The sequence below is a fragment of the Schistocerca americana genome, chromosome 4 (assembly GCF_021461395.2).
Source record: "Schistocerca americana isolate TAMUIC-IGC-003095 chromosome 4, iqSchAmer2.1, whole genome shotgun sequence".
In the NCBI taxonomy this organism is placed as follows: domain Eukaryota; kingdom Metazoa; phylum Arthropoda; class Insecta; order Orthoptera; family Acrididae; genus Schistocerca; species Schistocerca americana.
The window spans coordinates 239,539,565-239,547,408 of record NC_060122.1 but is presented as its reverse complement, the minus strand read 5'-3'; the positions used below and the strand labels follow the sequence as shown (position 1 = coordinate 239,547,408).

The 7,844-nt window shown below is 46.2% G+C and overlaps 1 non-coding gene across 1 annotated transcript; it reads left to right on the top strand.

Moving 5' to 3' along the window:
* The first annotated feature begins 7,141 nt into the window (after positions 1-7,141).
* Trnat-agu lies at positions 7,142-7,214 on the top strand. Its single transcript has one exon. It is a non-coding gene; the product is annotated as a tRNA-Thr (tRNA).
* Positions 7,215-7,844: the final 630 nt, after the last annotated feature.

Here is a 7,844-nt window from a genome sequence, read left to right as displayed (position 1 = left end):
GGTGGCGCTAGGTCTGCGATCACAGTGGCGACACGCGGGTCCGACATGTACTACATGGACCGCGGCCGATTTAAACTACCACCTAGCAAGTGTGGTGTCTGGCGGTGACACCACAGAGTGTAGCCATGTATGGAAGTGAAACATGGACGATAAAAAGTTTAGACAGGAAGAGAATAGAAGCTTTCGAAATGTGGTGCTCCAGAAGAATGCTGAAGATTAGATGGGTAGATCACATAACTAATGAGGAGGTGTTGAATAGAATTGGGGAGAAGAGGAGCTTGTGGCACAACTAGACTAGGAGAAGGGATCGGTTGGTAGGACACGTTCTGAGGCATCAAGGGATCACCAATTTAGTATTGGAGGGCACCGTGGAGGGTAAAAATTGTAGAGGGAGACCAAGAGATGAAAACAGCAAGGAGATTCAGAAGGATGTAGGTTGCAGTAGGTACTGGGAGATGAAGAAGCTTGCACAGGATAGAGTAGCATGGAGAGCTGCATCAAACCAGTCTCAGGACTGAAGACCACAACAACAACAAGGAAGCAGGGAGTGTTCGGCTAAATGTGAAACGTCGACCACGACCTGTAACAAATGATGATGCCCAAGTAAGTGTTTTAGCTGCTGTTGCGGATAATTCGCACATTAGTAGCAGACAAATTACGCAAGAATAGTGAATCTCAAGAACGTCGGTGTTGAGAATGCTACATCAACATCGATTGCACCCGTAACATATTTCTGTGCACCAGGAATTGCATGGCGACGATTTTGAACGACAAACAGCGGTAACGTAAACCGGCATAATATGCACTACAGGGCCACGGAAAATCCACGATGGCTTGCGACAAGTGGAACATCAGCGACCTTGGCGGGTTAATGTATGGTGCGGCATTATGGGAGGAAGGATAATTGGCCCCCATTTTATCGATGGCAATCTACATGGTGCAATGTATGCTGATTTCCTACGTAGGATGTTTCACTGCATGACAGAATGGCGATGTACTTTCAAAGTGATGGATGCCCGGCACATAGCTCGCGTGCGGTTGAAGCGGTATTGAATAAGATATTTCACGACAGCTGGATCGGTCGTCGAAGCACCATACCATGGCCCGCACTTTCACTGGATATGATGTCCCCGGATTTCTTTCTTTGGGGAAAGTTGAAGGATATTTGCTATCGTGATCCACCGACAACGCCTGACAACGTGGATCTGGGAATTGTCAAAGCATGTGCTAACATTACGGAAGGCGAACTACTCGCTGTTGAGAGGAATGTCGTTGCACGTATTGCGAAATGTATTGAGGTTGACGGACATCATTTTGAGCATTTATTGCATTGATGTGGTATTTACAGGTAATCACGCTGTAACAGCATGCGTTCTCAGAAACGATAAGTTCACATTGGAACAACCGAAATAAAATGTTCAAACGTACCTACGTTCTGTATTTTAATTTAAAAAACCTGCCTGTTATCAACTGTTCGTCTAAAATTGTGAGCCATATGTTTGTGACTATTACAGCGCCATCTATCACAAAGCGAAAAAAGTGGTCCAACTAAAACATTCATATTTCTTTACGTTCTACACGAATATGTAATAAAAATGGGGGTTCCTAATTAAAAAAACGCAGTCGCTATCCGTTTGACCTATGGCAGCGCCATCTAGCGGGCCACCCATAGCGCCATTTGGTTTCCCCCTTCAAGCAAGACAAGTTTCGTTCTTTGTAGTTTTTTTCGTTTGACGCTTCTTTCGTGAAATTTTTGGCCCGGTCACGATCGATGGACCACCCTGTATATAAAAGTGTGGCTTACGAGGATCTGCTCGACCAATGTACTGCATTGTCTGCTTGATCTTGGTTTAGCTGTGGTTGTTGTTTCACTCTTCCACTTCATAAGCACATCACTGACAGCTGACTTGGGTAGCCTGATGGCCCGCGGAGTAGCCGCGGCGTCTGAGGTTCCTTGCTACTGTTCGCGCGGCTCCCCCCGTCGGAGGATCGAGTCCTCCGTCGGGCATGGGTATGTGTGTTGTCATTAGCGTAAGTTAGTTTAAGTCAGATTAAATAGTGTGTAAGCCTAGGAACTGATGATCAGTGGTTGGGTCCCATAGGAACTTACCACCACCACCACCACCACACCACTCTCCCTGATGAACTTGTTACTGAGGTAGCATACAGTGACTAATTCACGTTCGAAGTCACAGAGCTTTCCCGACTGACCCCTCCTGCTGTTACTGCCTTGCTGCTGACAACGCAATACTCCTCGCTTCCTTTTATAGTGGTGGGGCCACCTCTCGTTACATCTAGTGCTAAAGTCCGCATTCGATAGGGGTGTCCGGATAGTAATGATCTTGTAGTGCACAGCACTGTGAAACTCATTCCTATTTTTCGTCTCACGTTTGTCAACTTCACTTCTTATGTCGGAAGAGTCAATTTTATATTCTTTAAAAATTTTCTCAAGTGATTAACCGTTGTTAAATCAGTTTTTTACCCTTATTACTCGTTTCTGTGTTTTCAAAAAAACTACCCGAAATCGGGTGGACGTCATGAACTGCCGAACAGAGAACGTCGAGCAGTGCTGAGGGTGGTAGTAAAAAATTGCCTAAAATCAGAGGAAGCAATCACTTTCGAGTCCCAAAGTGCTGCCAGCTATCCTGCTGACGCAATGACTATGCATAGACAGTTAAAAAGAATGGGGTACAGTGATCAAACAGCTCCTCATAAGCCACACATTTATGTAGTCCTTATTAAGCGGCACTTGTATTCCTTCACAAGAACATGTCACTTTGCAAGACGGTTCACACATCTGCATAATAAGCACACAGTAATATCTTCAGTAGCTTAGTAGCTCATTACCGTTCTTCAGACATAAGAGTACTTTTCCCATATTGAATGATAACCTAACCGTATTCCTAATTTCTCTGTGTCAGACGTTTGTTCAGTGCTACAGGTCCGTAATTCCTTACAGTATTAAGGGCAATCAAGCCGGCCGAAGTGGCCGTGCGGTTAAAGGCGCTGAAGTCTGGAACCGCAAGACCGCTACGGTCGCAGGTTCGAATCCTGCCTCGGGCATGGATGTTTGTGATGTCCTTAGGTTAGTTAGGTTTAACTAGTTCTAAGTTCTAGGGGACTAATGACCTCAGCAGTTGAGACCCATAGTGCTCAGAGCCATTTGCACCATTTTATTAAGGGCAATCGGATGGGAAACGAACACCTGACATAAAGGGACCACTGAACGGTTCCATTCAAAAGTAATCGCCAATTCATAAAGACATTTATCCCACTTGGAGACGAGATGACCAGCTCCCGTTTCATAGAACGCGGCCGGCTGCTGAGGGATCTACAACCACTCCTGCTTTTGCTCTTCCCCGTCCGACTGAAACCGTCAACCATGCATGTCTTACTTCAGGTCGCCCAAGATGTGAAAATCAGTCAGTGAAAGATGAGAGATGTACAGAGGATGTTACAGTGTTTCCCAACCAAATCATAGACGCCGAGACTTGGTCCAATTGCCAGTTTGAGCGTGGGCATTATCGTGCAACAGGATACTTCCATTTGCAGCATTCCTGGACATTTTATCTTTACGGTGCCAACGGCCTTGCCGCAGTGGTAACACCGGTTCCCGTCAGATCACCGACGTTAAGCGCTGTCTGGTTGGGCTAGTACTTGGATGGGTGACCATCTCGTCTGTCGAGAGCTGTTGGCACGCGGGGTGCACTCAGCCCTTGTGAGGCAAACTGAGGAGCTACTTGAGTGAGAAGTAGTGGCTCCGGTCTCGGAAACTGACCTATGGCCGGGAGTGCGGTGTGCTGACCACATGCCTCTCCATATCCGCATCTAGTGACACCATCTGCTGACGGCTGCGCCGGCGCCGTTCTGCCCATGTGGGCAATTGATGACGGTACGCCACATTTTAAGGTCCTATCCGAATTTTAATACACTGCGCATTGATTTTGGCCTGCCATGTACTCTGGATGAAATTTTAGCGGAAGAGCCAGGAACAGCTGCTCGCGTTCTTCGTTTTATCCACTTGACAAACCTGTCTAAGGACATTTGACTATGATGTTTTCTTTTGATCCCTTGCCTGTTAATGTGCCTTTATAGTGTTGTCCTTTTTAATTGCTGTTTTAACATTGTGCCTCGCAGTGAATTCATAATTTAGTCTGGGCGCTAATGACCACTGTAGTTGTGCGCCCGAAAAAAAAAAAAAAATGCCAGTGGCGCCTGTGGGCTGAGGATGACATGGCGGCCAGTCGGTACCTTTGGGCCTTCATGGCCTGTGCGGGAGGAGAGAGTGGAGGGACTTTGTCTTTACGGTGCGTTGCAGTTTCTGCAAAGTGTCTTCATAGCGCTGCGCACTGATGTGGTTCAACGCTCGAAGAACTCGACGACAGAGGGCCACTGGAGTCGAAGACAAAGGTCATCACAACCTCAACGGAACTTGTGTGAACGTCTTTGGATTTATTTGGTGGGTGAGATGTGGGTTTTCTCCTCTGTTAGCTTTGCCGTTTGCTCTTGGACTGCCGGATGCAATCACCGTTCAAAGTCGTCGTCATGCAATTCCTGGTGCACAGAAATATGTTACGGGTGCAATCGATATAGATGCAATCACCGTTGGGTGGCTTGCGGAGTATCAATGTAGATGTAGATGTAGATCCTGTGGCACGACAACACCCGCCCCCACGCTGCCAATCGGACGAAGGCTACACTTTGCATGGGAAACACTGCAACATTCGGCGTCTTTCACTGTATGATTTTCACATCTTTGTATGAATGCGTGGTGTTTGTTCCTTTGGACATGTCCGAAAGAACAGACACCATGCGGAATCTGCTGCTCTGATACATTATATGTAAACTGAAGGTGGAGGCCGGGGGGAAAATTGGAAGGAGAAGGAGGGGATAGCGGCTGTCAGCTGCATCAGGACGTTACGCGGAATCAGCGACGACGAGTGAAGATTTATACTGGACCAGGATTCGAACAGGGGTTCTCCTGCTTACTAGGCAGGTGCCTTAACCACTGCGCCATCTGGGACAAAGTGTTATCACAACTGTGCGGTGTATCTCGGGAGCTCTCACGGCCGACCCACATTTCAACCGAGAGCCACCCATCCACAGTCCCCATCCACAGTCCCTGTCCATTTCCTCCATGCTCGCTACTCTGAGATTCCCACAGATGGTCGGTCATATTTCTGCATCCACACCGAAGAAAGTGGATCCACTGCCCACGTAGGCGAATCAGTTGTACGAATGCGGGGTGTCTATTACTTTGGACATATCTGAAAGAAGGTGGTGCTTGGACGGAATGTGGGTCGGCTATGCTTTGGGCGTAGGTACCGTAAAGCTGCTGTTGAGCAGGAGGGTTGGGCCAGGGGGCAGGAAAGCAGCGTTCACAGTTGAAAACATGCATAATCTTAAATTGAAGTAAAAGTCAACAAGTTATGACGTCAGCAAATAGCTTTTAAAAACAAGTAAGACATTAAACAATTTGTCGAGTATTAATGAGGAAATGAGATCGGCAACTGGCGTCTGGAAAAGAGCTTTTAAACAGTTAAGATACTAAGCAATTTTTCAAACAGTAACAGGTATCTGAAGTCAGCCAGCTGCATATTAAAAATCAAACCCTTAACATTTACAAAATTTTTCAGTCCACTGCAGTAGATTTGGTAACAACAGTAGTAACATAAGCAATGCATAACGTCCATTGGTGACATATACTGTGAACTCGCCACCCACAGGTGTGCTGGTGGATGGGGCAGGTCCTGTACAATGTGAACTACAACAGACTAAGAACTAACCTTCGAAAACTAGTAAAAGTGCACTGCTTTGCGAAAGGTGGTACATATTTCATGATGTTACCATTTAAGAGACAAAAAAAATAAACAGGCAAAAAAAACATCTGCCCAATCAGCGAATATGGTGATAAGCAACAAAGCACTTATCAACTGGGTAGCACGATGTTTACAGGAAAGACTTACGTGCCCCCAAAATTAATTGGCAACGAGTTACTTGCACTAATCATGCAGCAGGAACAGACATTATACTCTATTTTGAAATGGAAGAAAATTCTAACTCGCTGACTTCTAAAATGTTTTGTAATAAAACACTAGCTATAAGTAACGAAACGGGCAGCTCTTACTAACGTAAACTCCACTATTTCAAATAGATAAGCGACAGAATCTCATATGTCAAAATTTTTTTACAAGGCTGCCCTTCGCAACTGCAGTGAGAAAGCACATTCTTGTTTTAGCACAATTTAGCATTTAAAGTCTCAGGGCCGGTAAACTAACAACCCCACCAAAATGTTTTAGAAATACTTAACTAAAATAATTACTGTGAAAAGGCTCATTGACTAAATTAGACTCACCCCACTAAAATGTCTCGCAAATGCTAAACTAAAATGAATACAATGAAAGGCACTCTAAGTTAGACTTCACTGTATTTAAAAGGAAGAAAAACATACAGATCAGCCCTCAACATTGTCCACGGTAAGCTGCTCGAAATATGACTCGAAATGTGACCAATTTAAACAGGCAGCTCTGATTAATGTACCTCCATTAGCCCTGTAACATAGAAACGCTACTTCGACGCATTTCACAAACAGTTGCGACTAACGTCTGTAATGAAACAGGGCTGCTTCCGTTAAGGTAAACTCAGTTCTTTCGGAGCGAGCCCCCATAAACAGCTAACACACCAGACATTCTGGGAAGGAGAAACTAGTCGCAGCACTATGATTTTAACAGAACAAGGCGCAGAAGTCACAGGAAGAGTCTCACCAACATATCTGATGAGTCGATAGCGACGTGGCACTCAAAATCTCCATACGCTCGGCACAGGCAAATTTCCAGAGTCTCATCGCCGTCACAGCCAAACAAACGAACCCTCTTCGCGAGATGAGGTCTGTTCTCTGCAAAAGCCATTTACTACCAGCTCCAGACAGCGGAGATAAACCGGCCTCGCGCTCCGCAATTACTCCTTACGATTCGGAACGCCTATTCTGTCAACCTTCGTTCCGGTCAAAGCTCCTAGCGTGGAGAACCATCAAATATCGTGCCCCGTTACCGCGGTCTACCGATCGATTGATCGATGCGAGTCGGCATGGCTCAGGCTGTGAGGCGTGCCGAGATATCCGCGCAGTTGCAATAAGACTGCGTCCCAGGTGGCGCAGTGGTTAGCGCACCTGTCTAGTAAGCAGGAGATCCTGGGTTCGAATCCCGGTCGGGGATACATTTTCACTCCTCGCAGCTGATACCAAGTAATGGCCCGATGCAGCTGACATCAGTAAACCCTTTCCTTTTCTTTCTCCTTCCCCCCCCCCCCCCCCCCCCCGCCTCTTCGCCATCAATATACATACAATTATACAATTTCACATCCTTAGTGACCTGAAGAAAGACACGCGTCGACGTCGGTTTCAGTCGGACAAAGAAATGCAAGAGTGGGTGCGGTTACAGATTCGTTAGCAGCCGACCATACACTACGTAACAGGAACCGAATGTGTCCTCTCACAGTGGGATAAATGTCTAAACTCGTATCGTGATTACTTTTGAATGGAACCGTTCCATTGCGGCGGGTGTTCGGTTTTCGATTGACTGCCCCTCATTTCTCATTCACCATGATGCAGTTGCCTTTAAATCGCGTTTCTGCGTCTTATGTTGCCACATTGACAACCTGCAGTGAGTCAGTTTAGTAACATGATTACTGTTTCTATATCTACCTTTACTTTTATATCCCTACTGTGCAACCTGGTGTGAAATGTGTGCCTTGGGGCACATCCCACGGTACCATTACTAGGGCTTCTTCTGCTTCCATTCACGCTTGGAGCGCGGGAAAAACAACTGCTTAAACATCCCTGTGTG